This window comes from Bufo bufo, chromosome 6 (genome assembly GCF_905171765.1).
Source record: "Bufo bufo chromosome 6, aBufBuf1.1, whole genome shotgun sequence".
NCBI lineage: Eukaryota > Metazoa > Chordata > Amphibia > Anura > Bufonidae > Bufo > Bufo bufo.
Genome location: NC_053394.1, coordinates 166,301,702 through 166,319,340, shown reverse-complemented (window position 1 = coordinate 166,319,340; position 17,639 = coordinate 166,301,702).

The following is a 17,639-nucleotide window of genomic DNA, read 5'->3' as shown; positions in this document are numbered from 1 at the left end:
CTTCAAGATCTATTCATATTGATAGGTAGTTAGGGCCCGGATTAGGGTTGTTTAGGAGATGACCTGTACCTTCCCTAGTTTCCAGGCCCAGTTACTGTTCCCCTTCCCTCCTGTGTTCAGTGTGGAGTTTTCCCCCCATACTGATTGTGACATTATAAACCGCCGAAAAAACTTCATTTTGTTGTCTGTATCAGTTCAGCCATTGATGTTATCGCTACACTGACTGGACAGCTACAGGGGCTGTCTCTGGAGGTGGATGTCCTCTGCACGACCGTCTCACAGATGCAGAGACCACTGTTGGCTGATCCTAGTAGTGGTTACCTGACCTGTCCTGTCCTGAACCTAAAGTTGCTCTCCTGGATAGATTCTCGGGGGGAGTGATAATTTTATTCGGTTAAGGGAAGCGTGCAAATGGTACTTTAAAGGGAACTTGTCACTGGGATTTTGTGTATAGAGCTGAGGACATGGGTTGCTAGATGGCCGCTAGCACATCCGCAATACCCAGTCCCCATAGCTCTGTGTGCTTTTATTGTGTAAAAAATCTGATTTGATACATATGCAAATTAACCTGAGATGAGTCCTGTACGTGAGATAAGTCAGAGACAGGACTCATCTCAGGTTCATTTGCATATGTAACAAATCAGTTTTTTTACACAATAAAAGCACACAGAGCTATGGGGACTGGGTATTGCGGATGTTCTAGCGGCCATCTAGCAACCCATGTCCTCAGCTCTATACATAAAATCCCGGTGACAGGTTCCCTTTAAGCTGCATCCACACTCATCTGGGGACGAGAGCCAGAGAGTGGGTGTGATTATTTTGTTGCTTAAAGGGGACGCCTAGTCTTGCGCTTTTTCTCTACCGACCGGATCACAGTCTCTCCGATCAGTAGATGCATTTTTCGGAGCTTTAGGTCTCATCTATAATGACCCGGACCAAACCTCCCTGGCCGAGACTAAATTACATCGCCTGCGTCAGGGAGAGCGTTCGGCGGAGATCTATTGTTCCGAATTTAGGAGGTGGGCTACGGAGTGGAACGATCCAGCTCTGCGTAGCCAGTTTTGTCAGGGATTATCTGACAGGCTGAAGGACACTTTGGCCTTTCATGAGAATCCTGAGTCTTTAGAAGCTGCTATGTCTTTGGCTGTACGTATTGATAGACGCCTGAGAGAGAGATCTAAGGGCCTGCTCTCTCAGGACGTTCTATTACATAACATACCGTATTCCTTTGACTCTTTGGATGAAGAGACTCCTGAGCTTATACCTGGAGATGAACCCATGCAATTAGGGGGAGGGACTCCTGGATCTGCTTGCAAAAGTAGAAGCCACGAGCAGGGAGTATGTTTTTTCTGCGGTCAAAGGGGACATTTTGTCAATATATGTCCAAGCATTCAGCGGGAAAAAGAGAAACAAAAGGGGCATTTAAATCCCATCTGACTATCGGAGGTGTGAGTGGGGAGTCAGAGAATGTGCATTTGTCCTTTGCTGGTAGTACCCGATTTCTCCTGACTGCCGAGGTGGCGCTAGAGTAAAAAAATGTGGGAATTGAAGTATTTATCGACAGCGGGGTCGGGGTGAACCTGATTCATGCTCAGTTTGTCCGCATGCACAGGTTATCACCAAGTACATAAAAAAAAATACATTCCTGTATTTGCTATTGATTCTGCCCCTCTTACTCAGAGGTGCTTATCAAACACATAGTGCAACAGCACTCTACAAACCAAATAAAGTACAAAGGTATATTGTATTGCCAATGCTATGCTAATAAATTAGAGATGCTTAGCAAATACATTTTGTACAAAATTATTTGAGCCCGTCTGCCGCACGCCAAGGCGATCTCTATAAGACGGGTCCTAACACTAAACCTCACCTGTTGGGTGCCATAATAGCGACCATGAAATTCAGGAAGTGTAGGTCCCACATGCATGCAGGGCCCCTTTTGGTTTATATCTCTATGGTGCCAAAATGGCCTCCAATGAATCCAGGGACTACAAATACCAGCATGCATGCTGAGCAAACTATGTACTCATGCTAATTAAAATCAGCCCATGACGCAACACAGGCCACAGGAGTGCACGACCAAATAGGAGTCAGCCACTACTCCCATACAAACTACAAAACCTCAGAGGTGCGGGCAGCGCTAAAGCACGCTCATCTGAGCCGGTGACGTCACTGAACACACTGCCAGGTGGAAGCTTCCGCCCAGCAGTGTGTTATTGTAAAGAAAAGAGCCCGTGCCCTGCACGATCTAGCGCAGGGCTAGGCAGCGCATCGGAGCAGGAGATGCTCCAATGCCAACATCAGGGGTGCTGCCTGGGAGAAAATAAGGGTATGTCCAGGTTCAGTTCTGAACTCGGACAAACCCTTTAAGTCACTTTAGAGTCAGACACTTTAGGAGGGAACTGCATTTATTCATTGGTTTATCATTTGTATTGCATTGTATAATTTCTTTTTTTTCTTTTTTTTTGTGTAATCCCCATTAGCAAAGTATGTGGTCCATAACTGACAATGCAGTCCAGTGTGCATCTTGTGCAATGTATGCAGTCGTGGAACAGCTGTTTGCATAGTGAACAAATTGCATAGTGAACAAATTGCATGTGAACAAATTGCACTTATGTGTGTGCAACACGACAATATGGAAAGGATTTTTCTGTTCATTGCGCAGACACTTAATGGGGTAGATGAGAGGGAGGGTGGTAGTATGGAGAGCAAGAAAGTGAGGTAGTTAGCTGGGTTAGCGAGGTAGAGGGAAGAGTGCAAGGGAGGCTAGTCTTGATCTGACACTTAAACAAGTCAGGGGGAATGTCAGCTCCAGCAAAGAGGGGACTAAGGCCTAGTTCACACGAACGCGTGTGATCCGTGGCCGTATTGCGGGCCGCAATACACGGCCACAGTTCCGTGTGTATTCCGCATCACGGATGCGGACCCATTCACTTCAATGGGTCCGCAAATCCGGAATAGCAGAACGGCCGCACGGAACGGGACCCCTCGGAAGCACTACGGAGTGCTTCCGTGGGGTTGCGTCCCGTACTTCCGTTCTGCAAAAAGATAGAACATGTCCTATCTTTTTGCGGAACGGGCGGATCGCGGACCCATTAAAGTGAATGGGTCCGCGATCCGATGCGGCTGACCTACGGCCGGCGATCGTGCATTTCGGCCCGCAATTTGCGGGCCGCAGCACGGGCACGGGTCACACACGTTCGTGTGAACTCGGCCTAAGAGTGAAGGACATGCCAGACAGGTGCTGGTAGTAAGAATATTAAAGGATACAGGTAGGGAGATCTGTCACAAAGACTGGGATTGTCTTCATTGTGCTTGAGTTTAACATATTGTGGATCGGGTTGATTACTGTGAAGGGCTGGTGAGGACTCAGTGCCATGGTCCACATTGGTACCAATAAAAAAGCTAGAGGTATGTGGAGGGTCCTTAACCCGTTCGCTACATGTATGGCGCTGGAGCGAAGTGCAAACATGGCGCCCACTCACGCATGCAGTGGGCATCATGACTGGCGGGTCTCCGCTGTTTCAAACAGCAGAGACCCGTGGCTAATGACCGTGACCAGCAATAATCACGGTCATTAAAACCTTTAGATGCCGTGATCAAGTACAGCCAATGAGGATGCCGGTAATTGGTTTCAATACGCTGTGTTTGTCTGAAGATATATTTATTAATGATCTTGTAGAGGGGAAGAACAGTAAAATATTAATTTTTGCTGAACACACTAAGGGCGAGTTCGCATTAGCGTTATGGAATCCCATTATAGATTCCATTATAACAGAGTTATAATGGAATATAACTGAATTCTAGAACAAAAAGAGGCATTTTCCGTCATGTATAATGGAACCAAACGGAACAGTTATTCCATAACGCCAGAATTCCATAACTCCAATGCGAACCCGTCCTAAACTGTGTAAAGTAATTAACACGAAAGAGGGCAGTCTTCTACTACAGATAGATCTGGATAGATTGGAGGCTTGGGCAGAGAGATGGCAGATGAGGTTTAACACTGACAAATGTAAGGTTATGCACATGGGAAGGAATAATGCAAGTCACCCGTACATACTAAATGGTAAAACACTGGGTAACACGGACATGGAAAAGGACTTTTAGTTGACAGTGAACTTAACTGTAGAAACCAGTGTCAGACCAATAAGAATATGAGTTGCATCAAAAGAAGCATAGATGCCCGTGATGAGAACATGGATTATTGTGTACACCTCTGGGCTTCTGTGAGGGTTAGGAGGAGGGCAACTAAAGTAATAACTGGAATGGGTGGACTACAGTACCCAGAAAGATGATCAAAATTAAGGTTATTTAGTTTAGAGACTGGTCAGAATTGAGGGATAGCTGAATTGGGCAAAGTAAAGACATAAGGGGGAGATTTATCAAAATTGGTGTAAAGGAAAACTGGCTTAGTTGCCCATAGCAACCAATCACATTCCACCTTTCATTTTTCAGATCTCCTTTTGAAAATAAAAGGCAGATCTAATTGTTGCTAGGGTCAACGAATCCAGTTCTCCTTTACACCAGTTTTGATAAATCTCCCCATAGTCTTAATAAAAACCTGATTCAGGTTGCTTTGGACCTTAGACTAGGCAGAAGGTTTACCTTCTAATAAGACTCTAAGCCTACAGACAAGACAACACAGGAGTGGTTTAAAGACAACTCTGTGAATGTCCTTGAGTAGCCAAGCCAGAGCCCTGACTTGAACCCAATTGAACATCTCTGGAGACCTGAAAATGGCTGCCCACCGACTGTCCCCATCCAACCTGACAGAACTTGAGAGGCAATAACTAGAAAGAAGTGCTAGTTAGCACTCAAGGTATACTAAATATAGTGGTTTATTAATTTAAATAAAAATAAAAAGTTAAGAAATAACCAATGGGAAATAAAATAATCAACAATTATACAGTTAGAACCGCATAAATTTGTGGATGTATCGACAGGGTATAATTCACAGGCACCAGCCTAAATCTGTGACCCTTCCCCCAAATTATAAACACAAGCTCCAGCAACGGAGTAGCTTGCTGCCCTTTTCATGCAGCCTACTAACTGCTAGCATTGCTCCTCACTCCTTATAGGGCGAGTGTGCATGCTCCCTCCAGCTCTTAGAGGGCCAGCATGCACACTAATCTTCCCCAGCCAATGGCTGGTCAAACAAGGGTACTTAGGGCCCCTTTCCCTGTAGCAATGTGCCTGAGCAATAGTTTCCAGTTTACTAATTTCTGTAGGGTGTGGTGATTACATTTATCTGCCCATGTACTAACTTCTGCCTGTTTTATAGATTTGACCCTTCGCTGCCTCACCTTGCCTCTGCCTGATCTTTGTTTTGACATTGAGCTGACCGCGCTGACCTCAGACTGTTTATCAGATCACGCAAACTCTCTGTCCTGACCATGGCCTGTCTGTTTCTGACTACGGTTTTGGGAAGGCACTAAAATAAGTATTCCTTCCACAAAATAAAAAAGCAACAATCTTGTATAACAAGATCTGATTTATTCCCAAAATGTTGACCATATACAGAACATATAAAAACTATTTTCCCTGTGTGTATGATCCGGATCTGGTGCTTGGCAAAGTTCAAGTTGCTAGTGAAACATTCTAGATAGTCAGGGCAGTTATAGAGTATCTCCAAAGAGTGTGATGTCTGTTTAATAGTGCAGAAATATTTCTTGCCATTTACTGATATATCATTGTACTTCTGTTCTGTTTTTGTTTGTTTTCCTACTGCTTTTCGCTTCTGGTTTTCTAGCTGAAGGAAATTCCTGTTTTTGTAATGCTGACACTTTTTTTTTTTTTATATTAGTTTCATCTTTGAAGGATATTGCTGTGTATGTTCTGTGGGAGTAGAACAGTGCAATCAGAAAGTCTTGAGCACCTTTCATCTTTTTCTCATTTTGCTATGTTGCGGCCTTGTGCTAAAATAAAAAAAACATCAAATGTTCCTCCATCATTCTGCACTCAATATCCCATAATGAGAGAGTGAAAACAGAATTTTAAACATTTGGGCAAATTTATTAAAAAAGAAAAACTAAAAGTTTGCATGGACATACAGTACAGACCAAAAGTTTGGACACACCTTCTAATTCAAAGAGTTTTCTTTATTTTCATGACTATGAAGGCATCAAAACTATGAATTAACACATGTGGAATTATATACATAACAAACAAGTGTGAAACAACTGAAAATATGTCATATTCTAGGTTCTTCAAAGTAGCCACCTTTTGCTTTGATTACTGCTTTGCACACTCTTGGCATTCTCTTGATGAGCTTCAAGAGCTAGTCCCCTGAAATGGTCTTCCAACAGTCTTGAAGGAGTTCCCAGAGATGCTTAGCACTTGTTGGCCCTTTTGCCTTCACTCTGCGGTCCAGCTCACCCCAAACCATCTCAATTGGGTTCAGGTCCGGTGACTGTGGAGGCCAGGTCATCTGGCGCAGCACCCCATCACTCTCCTTCATGGTCAAATAGCTTTTACATTCAAAGTTTTCCCAATTTTTCGGCTGACTGACTGACCTTCATTTCTTAAAGTAATGATGGCCACTCGTTTTTCTTTACTTAGCTGCTTTTTTCTTGCCATAATACAAATTCTAACAGTCTATTCAGTAGGACTATCAGCTGTGTATCCACCTGACTTCTCCTCAACGCAACTGATGGTCCTAACCCCATTTATAAGGCAAGAAATCCCACTTATTAAATCTGACAGGGCACATCTGTGAAGTGAAAACCATTTCAGGGGACTACCTCTTGAAGCTCATCAAGAGAATGCCAAGAGTGTGCAAAGCAGTAATCAAAGCAAAAGGTGGCTACTTTGAAGAACCTAGAATATTACATATTTTCAGTTGTTTCACACTTGTTTGTTATGTATATAATTCCACATGTGTTAATTCATAGTTTTGATGCCTTTAGTGTGAATCTACAATTTTCATATAGTCATGAAAAAAAAGAAAACTCTTTGAATGAGAAGGTGTGTCCAAACTTTTGGTCTGTACTGTAAGTATTCAGACTCTTTGCTATGACGCTTGAAATTTTGCTCTGTGTGCCTCCTATTTCTGTTGATCATCTTTGAGATGTTTCTGTACCTTGACTGGAGTCCACCTGCGGTACATTCAATTGATTAGACATGATTTGGAAAGATGCACCTTTTTTTTTTATATAAGGTCTCACAGTTGTCAATGCTTATCAGAGCAAAAACCAAGCCTTGAGGAGGAAAGAACTGCTCGTAGAGCTCAGTGTCAGGATTGTTTGGAGGCACAGACCTTCTGAAGGGTACAGAAACATTTCTGCTGCACTGAAAGTTCCTAAGAGCACAGTGGCCTCCATAATTCTTAAATGGAAGAAGTCTGGAACAACCAGGACTCTTCCTAGTGATGGCCGCCCCATCAAACTAAGTAATTGGTGTAGAAGGGCCTTGTTAGAGAGGTGACCAGGAAATCAATGATCACTCTGGCTGAGCACCAAAGATCCCGTGCACAGACGTGAGGAACTTCCAGAAGGTCAACCATCACTGCAGCACTCCACCAATCTGGGTTTTATGGCAGAGTTGCCAGAAAGAAGTCTATCCTCAGTAAAAGACACATGAAAGCCTTCCAGAAATATGCAAAGAGCACCTAAAGGACTCTTAGACTGAGAAACAAGATTCAACAGTTACAAATTCAACTTTTTGGCCTCAATTATAAGTGTCATGTCTGGAGGAACCCAGACACTGCCCGATAAGACCCCTACATTGAAGCATGGTGGCAGCATCATGCCTTGGGGTGTTTTTCAGCAGCTGGGACAGAGGAAAGGAATGTTGAAGGAAAGTTGAATGGAGCAAAATACAGATATATTCTTAATGAAAACCTGATCTGGAGTGCTCTGGGCCTCAGGTTGACCTTCCAACAAGACAATGACCCTAAGCAGGAGTGTCTTAGGGACGACTCTCTGTAAATGTCTTTCAGTAGGCCAGCCAGAACCCTGACTTGAACCCAATCGAATATTTCTGGAGATGCCTGAAAATGGCTGTGCTTTTGATTGTCCGTTTCAACAGAGTAGTTTCATCAGGAGCGTTACATAATAAGTAGTACAGAGCCGACATGACATTTCTGACTTTAAGTTTCATAAAATAAACATGTCATTTTGGGCAACATGACTACTAACCAGGGCTCAAGTTGAATAATTTGCTTTGATGGATAGAAATCTATTTCATTCATGTAAAAAAAAAATAATTGTACAATAACCTATGGCCTATGTTACACCAATTTATCACTATTTCCAGGTTGCCTATTCGCAGTGGTGCCATTTGTCCATTCACGACACACTTTCACCACGGCAGCACGAGAACAGTTCACAAACTCTGCAGTTTCTGAAATACTGCCACCCTTGGCCCGAAAGCCAATAATCATCCCCTTTTGCAACTCTGATATCTTCTCATTCATCTTGTCCTTATCTGTCTCCATCATGACAAAACAATGGTGCCGGGATGTTGACAAGAATTCCAACAATCCTAAAATATAAAGCCAGCATTTTAGAACAGTGAACCTTATGAGAAAAGTATCCTCTGACCTCAGTGAATAATAAGATTACATTCTCCAGTTTTAGGGACAATTTTATGTCTCTCCCCCCTCCCCTCCCCCTCCCAAGGTAATCAAAATACACTGCTCAAAAAAATAAAGGGAACACAAAAATAACACATCCTAGATCTGAGTTAATTAAATATTCTTCTGAAATACTTTGTTCTTTACATAGTTGAATGTGCCAACAACAAAATCACACAAAAATTTAAAAATGGAAATCAAATTTTTCAACCCATGGAGGTCTGGATTTGGAGTCACACTCAAAATTAAAGTGGAAAAACACACTACAAGCTGATCCAACTTTGATGTAATGTCCTTAAAACAAGTCAAAATGAGGCTCAGTAGTGTGTGTGGCCTCCACGTGCCTGTATGACTTCCCTACAACGCCTGTGCATGCTCCTGATGAGGTGGCGGACGGTCTCCTGAGGGATCTCCTCCCAGACCTGGACTAAAGCATCTGCCAACTCCTGGACAGTCTGTGGTGCAACGTGACGTTGGTGGATAGAGCGAGACATGATGTCCCAGATGTGCTCAATTGGATTAAGGTCTGGGGAACGGGCGGGCCAGTCCATAGCATCAATGCCTTCGTCTTGCAGGAACTGCTGACACACTCCAGCCACATGAGGTCTAGCATTGTCTTGCATTAGGAGGAACCCAGGGCCAACCGCACCAGCATATGGTCTCACAAGGGGTCTGAGGATCTCATCTCGGTACCTAATGGCAGTCAGACTACCTCTGGCGAGCACATGGAGGGCTATGCGGCCCTCCAAAGAAATGCCACCCCACACCATTACTGACCCAATACCAAACCGGTCATGCTGAAGGATGTTGCAGGCAGCAGAACATTCTCCACGGCGTCTCCAGACTCTGTCACGTCTGTCACATGTGCTCAATGTGAACCTGCTTTCATCTGTGAAGAGCACAGGGCGCCGATGGCGAATTTGCCAATCTTGGTGTTCTCTGGCAAATGCCAAACATCCTGCACGGTGTTGGGCTGTAAGCACAACCCCCACCTGTGAACGTCGGGCCCTCATATCACCCTCATGGAGTCTGTTTCTGACCGTTTGAGCAGACACATGCACAATTGTGGCCTGCTGGAGGTCATTTTGCAGGGCTCTGGCAGTGCTCCTCCTGTTCCTCCTTGCACAAAGGCGGAGGTAGCGGTCCTGCTGTTGGGTTGTTGCCCTCCTACGGCCTCCTCCACGTCTCCTGATGTACTGGCCTGTCTCCTGGTAGCGCCTCCATGCTCTGGACACTACGCTGACAGACACAGCAAACCTTCTTGCCACAGCTCGCATTGATGTGCCATCCTGGATAAGCTGCACTACCCGAGCCACTTGTGTGGGTTGTAGACTCCGTCTCATTCTACCACTAGAGTGAAAGCACCGCCAGCATTCAAAAGTGACCAAAACATCAGCCAGGAAGCATAGGAACTGAGAAGTCGTCTGTGGTTACCACCTGCAGAACCACTCCTTTATTGGGGGTGTCTTGCTAATTGCCTATAATTTCCACCTGTTGTCTATCCCATTTGCACAACAGCATGTGAAATTGATTGTCACTCAGTGTTGCTTCCTAAGTGGACAGTTTGATTTCACAGAAGTGTGATTGACTTGGAGTTACATTGTGTTGTTTAAGTGTTCCCTTTATTTTTTTGAGCAGTGTATATCCAGAGATCTCTGTTATTTGACTATTACATGCAGGTTACTTAAAGGGAACCCGTCACCTCAAAAATGCATCTACACCTGCCATCAGTACCTCGTAGTAGCCCGCAGCCTGGTAATAATCATATGTTTCATCCTGTTGTCCGATGCTGCGTAAGTTCAAAAAACACAGTTTTATTCTCCATCAGCGCTATAGTGCCGGCCAGCTTGAAGTCAAGGGGGCAGCGGCCTTCTTGCTTCAAGTCAAGGTAACCACGCACCCTAACCGTCCCCTCTTGCCTGAGAGTGACAGCCTGCAGTGCGGACGCGATTCCCCAAGTCTCACACATGTGCATTGTGCCGCTGAAACCCGGCTAACTGCGGCAGCGGGAGATGGGACAGCTAATTACTACAGAGTGTGGTTAGGGGGCGTGGTTCAGGAGGCCGCTGCCCCCTTGACTTCAAGCTGGCCGGCACTATAGCGCTGATGGAGAATAAAACTGCATTTTTTGACCTTACGCAGCATCGGACAACAGGATGAAATATATGATTATTAACAGGCTGCGGACTACTACGAGGTACTGCTGGCGGTTGTAGATGCATTTTTGAGGTGACAGGTTACCTTTAAGATGGATTTAGACGGGCCGACTGAGCAGCCGATTGTTGGTAAGGAAGTGTTCCTTCCCAACAGTTGGCTGCTTGTTCAGAGAAGGAGATCTCCTTCACTGTATGAGGACGAGGGATTGCGATTGCGATTGCTCATCCTCATACAGAATCATGGTTTCTGAGCAGCAGATCGCTGTTTAGACAGAACGATCTGCTGCTCAGAAGCCATGATCGGTGATGCCTGCACAAGCGACAGGATAACCTGATAAACAAGCGCTTCACTCGTTTATTGGGTGATGGGTGACACATTTAGACGGCCAGATGATCGGGAATGACCGTTCGCAGGAACTGTCATTTCTGATAATCTGGACGATTATTGGTGCGTCTAAATGCACCTTTACCCTCATTGTAGAACCCAACCAAATCACTGTTAACAACAGACATCCCAACTTGCAAAAACTAATTTCAGGGAGGTTTTCTTTCACTAAATTTTTATTACATTTTCCAAACATATGCAGTACCTGCACACTTTGCTCTATGGTGTGGAGGACTGGGCTCATTACCCTGCCCCAAATTATTATATTTATGTATATGATTAAAGGGATTCTGTCACCACCTATAAGCCCTGTGAGCTAAACATATGCTCATGTCCAGGCAGCATTCTGATTTCTAAGGTGGCCTTATAAAAGCTATTTGTGGCTTTATTCTGCGGAAAAACAGGTTTTACTAACCTGTCAATCACTGAATTAAGGTGCCCAAGCAGGGGAGGTCTGTGGATGCATGGTGCCCGGCCGCACGCATCGCCGTTCGTGCCCAGCGCCGCCTTCTACTCCTCAGTGCCGCCTCCCCCTCCCCCTCCTCCCGCTTTGAGATCCTGCGCGTGCGCACAGGCTCAGCCTGATGCGCCGTTGCGGACTGCTGGCATCGGCTTCTTCTTGCACTGTGCGCACGCGCCGAGAAGGGGACACTGCTACAGGTTGCCGGAAAGGTTTACTGCGAGTAAACTAGAGATGGGGAGTTCGGATCTTTCACATGAATCGGTTAATTCGCTGAGCTGACAAGAAGCAAGTGAACCGAAGCTTAGGTTGCGCAATGCGGGGGGGGGGGGGGGGGTGAATTTAACACTAGGGTAAATAATATAATTAAAATGGAGGGTTAAATGTGTAAATGTATTTAAAAAAAAAAATACATCTCTCTCAATAGTTATATAGCTACTGAATGAGACAGAAGAAGGGATGCCTTTAACATATATATCTCCTTGAGAAGCCAATTTGACCCTAAAGGGTTAATTGGACCTGTAATGTAAACTCTGTCCTGTCACTTCTCTTATCTCTCTGCTCTGCTATCAGTGAACCTTTCCGGGATATATTGTCTCACATGCGGGTGTCAGGGAGACTTGACTGAAGGTCCGGGAGACTTGAGATCCCTGTAACAAGCACATTGTCACTACCAATTATGAGCCTCCTACTATCAAATACCAGGATTGCGAGGAATACATGTAATATTATAATATGCATCAATATGATAATACTACTATGTGTGGACACTTAGTCAAACCTTGCCCATGTCAGTTATTTCTGTTTGGTTACCTGCTCTCTGCTGTGCTGTAAGGAGTCCTTGCTTTGCTCTATGGATTTCTGGGCACTCTGAAAACAAAGGGGATGCCCTGGGGCGAGGTGCCTGTCCACAGACTGACAGTGCTTGTGGATGCCCCTGTATATTTAAAGGGGCTCTACACCTTTTGATTACTGAGGATCTATTCATTGAAGTGAACGGGGCTGAGCCACGGCCAGGCCAGTGATAATAGTCGTGACGTCACTAAACCTGCATAAAACAGCGAGAAAGCCGCGGCAATACTTTGAGTACCGTCTCAACTGATCAGTGGGGATCCAGGGTGTCGGACCCCTACCGATCAGATGCTGATGAATTATCCAAAGGATAGAACCTCCTTAACCTTTTTTCTCTCTTGTCTTTTGATTGTATTCTCGGGTCTCAAACCTAAAACCCGCTGTATGAGAGGCAGACTCTCTAGTGCCACAGGCTCAACTGTTGTCAATGGAAAGATTTTCTTTGACTAAAAACCTCCAATAGTATTTTTCACAAGTATAATGTACTGGTATTTACAGATATATCTCTATATGCCAGTACACTGTATGTTTTTGGATTTTTTTTTTATAATTGTTTAAGTAATTACAAAAAATTTTATGGCACAAAATAAAATGCAATATAAACTCATTTTTGTAATATACCTTATGAAAACCACTGTTACTTCCATTGAAAGCAGCTTGGAATAGTGGTGATGGCAGGGCCGCCATCAGGGCAGTACTGCTGGTACTGCTGTCAGGGGCCCAGCGGGCAGGATGTTTTAGGGGGGCATGAAGGAGGTGTCGGATCAATGTTACTAAATGAAGGGCCCCACATACATGAGACGCTGCACTGCCACACGTCTCCAGGAGAGGGAGCTGGACAACACACAGCTATTGGCATCCCTATCTCCATGGTAACAGTAGCTGCAGCTCTGAATGGACGAGCTGTGACGTCAGTGGGAGTGTCATGAGGAAGGTGGGAAATGACAGATATGTGAGGCGGCTAGGCCGAGACTGCGTGGGATGTAGTAGTAGTACTAGCCAGTAGAGGCCGGAAGGAGAGCTTCCTGTCACTTGGGACCTGCTGATGGGTTTACTAGAGAAAGGGGGAGACAGCGACCACATCGCTGAGGTGACCCCCACAACATGCAGTGCCCCCTACATCCATGAGGTGACCACCTCCACAACATGCATTGCCCCCCAAATCCCTGAGGTGACCCTCCCACAGGTCGAGGGGTGGAGCCTGGGCCCCACAAAGTTTGCCTGTATGGAGCCTTGAAATTCCTGATGGCAACCCTGGGTGGACAGGTGTTACTCCCATTAAGAGCAGCAGATCAGGATGGTGGTGGTGACGTCACATCCAGACTATACATAGCTGAGTACATTGCCCTCAGCACCATAGTGATTCATGCAGCAGGGAGTTCCTCTCTGACCACTGGTCTATTGTACTGTACTCCCTATTTCACTACTATAATGCAGCGGGTTCAGGTCAGAGGAACCGCCGCTAGTCCGGGAGATGCAGCGGACACGTTTCCAGCGCATGATGTCTACTCCATGAACAGGCGGTACGTCTAAGCTGGTGAAGGTACCGTACCACATGCAGCTGCTGCTGGCCAGTTCCCACACTCTAAAGAACACCCCGAAGTAGCCTCCCATCCATTTCAAAGCAGAATGTCTTGTCTTAGGGCGGAATCCGCACTGAATATCCCATTGAAATGAATAAATGAAAGGGAAGAGCCAAAAAACACTCAGTACACATTCTCTGTGGTTTCTGATGCAGATCCCCACCAAAAACCACAAGCACATAAAAAAAACGTGGGGAAAAAAATTGCAACACGCACAACATCACATTATAGTACAATCTACACATACATGATTACCTCCCAGCACAGACTTCCTTTCCACTTCTCAGGCTACTGGTGACACAGGAAGTAATTGGTAGGAGCATTGCAGTCTGGGACTTGTAGTTTTGCTGTCTGTTCACTGTGATTGGCTGCTGCAGAGCATGCTGTTTTTCAGACAATGAATGTAATCTTGTGTCTCGTGTGGGGAATGGGAAGAGGTCACTGAATTACTTAGAAGAAAGAAAGAAGCAGTGACAGCCCTAGTGAATATTTCCAGACAACTTCTTTATATAGCCAGAAAATATAATAGTTATACATTTCTTACATTTTGATGTGCAAACATAAGCACCTTGGATTCCGGACCTCTGCTTAAAGGGTTGTCTCACTTCAGCAAATGGCATTTATTATGTAGAGAAAGTTAATACAAGGCACTTACTAATGTATTATTTTCCATATTGCTTCCTTTGCTGACTGGATTCCTTTTTCCATCACATTATACATGGCTCGTTTCCATGGTTACAACCACCCTGTAATCCAGCAGCAGTGGCGGTGCTTGCACACCATAGGAAAAAGCACCAACCTATGTGCGCTCCCACGGTCCCAGCCACCAGAGATGCCAGTACTTTTTCTTATAGTGTACAAGCACGGCCACCGCTGATGGATTGCAGGGTGGTCATAACCATGGAAACGAGCAGTGTATAATATTATGGAAAAATTAATCCAGCCAGGAAAAAGGCAATATGGACAATCACAATACATTAGTAAGTGCCTTGTATTAACTTTATCTACATGATAAATGTCATGCTGAAGTGACACAACCCCTTTAAACATAGGCTTGTGCACCCTGCGGATGGCAACACATTTCCCATGTAATGACTGCAGCAGGAGCAACGTAGCATAACATGGCAACCATACAAAACAATAGCTGACCATGTAATGCATGGTCTGGCTGGACCCATCAGAGGCAGAGACGCTCTCCGCCACTAAATGGATTTACTGTGGATAATGAATGATCTCCCTTGTCAGACCACCTGCACACAGTGGAGATTTTTATGCAAAAAATTCACACCAAAAATAAAAATGCACAAAAATCCACTCTATTTACAGCTGTTTTGGTGTATTTTATGTGTGGCTTTTACGCGGTTTCGGTTGTGGATTTTCTTTTTATGTTAGCAAACTCACTGAAGGCTATGGGGAAAACCACTACATATAAAGTGTGGAATCGCACAAACAATTGATATGCTGCGGATTTTAAAATCTGCATGGCAGGTTAATTTCCACACGTTGGCAAATTTGGTTCACTTTGCTGGTACTGTACGCTGCGGTTTTTCCACATGTAAAAAAAAGAGATCCGGAAAAAAATACGGATGACCTCTGTGTGTATTCCGCAATTTGCAGAACGGAAAAGCTGGCCCCTAATAGAACAGTACTATCCTTGTCCGTAATGTGGACAATAATAGAACTTGTGCTCGGATCGTCTATCAGAAAGTACCTAACCTTACTCACCCTAGCTACTCTTAGCAGTAGAGTTATGCCACAACTGCCTAAAGGGGGCAACCCTAATATGAATGATTATAAGATGGTGTGGGTGGGTGAAACATCGCCGAGCCGACGTCAGCCTGAAGACGCAGGTGAGTATAAATAGGGCCGTCAATCAGCCTCCCCTCCCACAAATCCAGCAAATGAATTTGCTTAACACTTGTGCTCGGATCGTCTATCAGAAAGTACCTAACCTAACTCACCCTAGCTACTCTTAGCAGTAGAGTTATGCCACAACTGCCGGAGTAGGGCCACCTAAAGGGGCCAAAAATCTGTTATTAGTTTGTACAATTTTCCACTGTTGTCTGCTTTGTCTTGATTCCAAACAACCCCTCTAATCATGTTTTTCCATCATGTGAAACTATTCATGGTCCAAGGGAATTTAAGACATTAGTCAAGCTAGATCGCGGTGATTTCTCCTGGTTGTGGATGCTGTAATGACTTTTTAGTTTATATTTACTAGAGAAGCATTTCCCACACACAGGACATGAAAGCAATTTCAGACCTTTGTGGGAAGACTGCTTTTTCCTCTCTGTTTCCTTACAGTGGTTGCCCCTGGTCTACTGTGGAACTTTCCGGAAGGGAAGAAGAAGAAGAGTCTTTTGACAAGTCTGGTTTCAAATATGGAGCTGCCATAGATTGCCCTGATGCATGAATTCTTTGGTGCATTTGAAGCGAAGTCTTAGAGTTAAAAGACTTGGGACACTCAGGACACTGCAAAGTATGGAGCCTGTGATGGCCGGAATTATAAAATCTCTTATATACTGAACACTAAAAGGGTTTTGACATTGAGTGTTTTACCTGATGCTTAAGTAGCTCAACTCTATCAGTCAGACACACTCCCCAATCAGAACATTTAAAGACTTTCTTGTTAATATGGACTGTCTTATGTTCACTTAATTCAACCTCATTTCTGAAAAGCTGTCCACACTCATGACAAGTTGGCTGTTGCTTTGCTTTCTCATGAATTGTCTGATGTTTCTGAAGATGTCCTTTTCTCTTAAATGTATCACCACATTTGGGACATTTAAATGGTCTTTCATCAGTGTGGACCTGCCGATGCCCAGTAAGCCTTTCTTTAGTTGGAAATGTCTTACCACATTCCGGACAGGGCAATAGTTTCTTCTGCACATGTGTTTTTTCATGAATAGAAAGAGATAACATGGTGGCAAAAGAAAGGTCACAGTGTGGGCATCCAAAATCATTATGTTCCCCATGCGTTACCTGGTGTATAATAAGATCTGATTTTCTTCCAAAACATCGACCACATACGGAACATATAAAAGGACTGTCCCCCGTGTGAATGATCTGGTGCTTGGCAAGGTCCAAGTTGCTGGTGAAATATTCTGGACATTCGGGGCAGTTATAGAGTATCTCCAAAGAGTGTGATGTCTGTTGAATTGTGCAAAAATATTTCTTGCTGCTTACTGAAATGTCATTGTGGTTCTGTTCTGGTTCTTTTTTATTCTCTAGTGGTTTCCCAGGTGAAAACAAATTCAGTTTTTGTAATGCTGACACTTTTTCTAACACAGGTTCCTCCTTAGTTGGATATTGTTGTGTTTTTTCTGTGGCTGTAGTACTGTCAGGGTTTGTGAGGTTTTCTCCATCATAGAAGTCTGGTTTATTCGTAACATGAGTATACTCATATTGCTGCATAATATCTGCGGTTGCATGAATGGTCAAATCTGTGAGGTTTACGTCGTTACTTGACACTGGCTCCTTCTTAATACGAGGAAAAATATACTTGGTATCAGTTGTGGTTGTAGAACTGTTATTGTCTGTGAGATCTTCCTCACATAAAGCTTGTTCCTCCTTAATATGAGTATTTGGATAGTGTTGTGTATGATCTGTGGATGTAAAACTGTTGGGT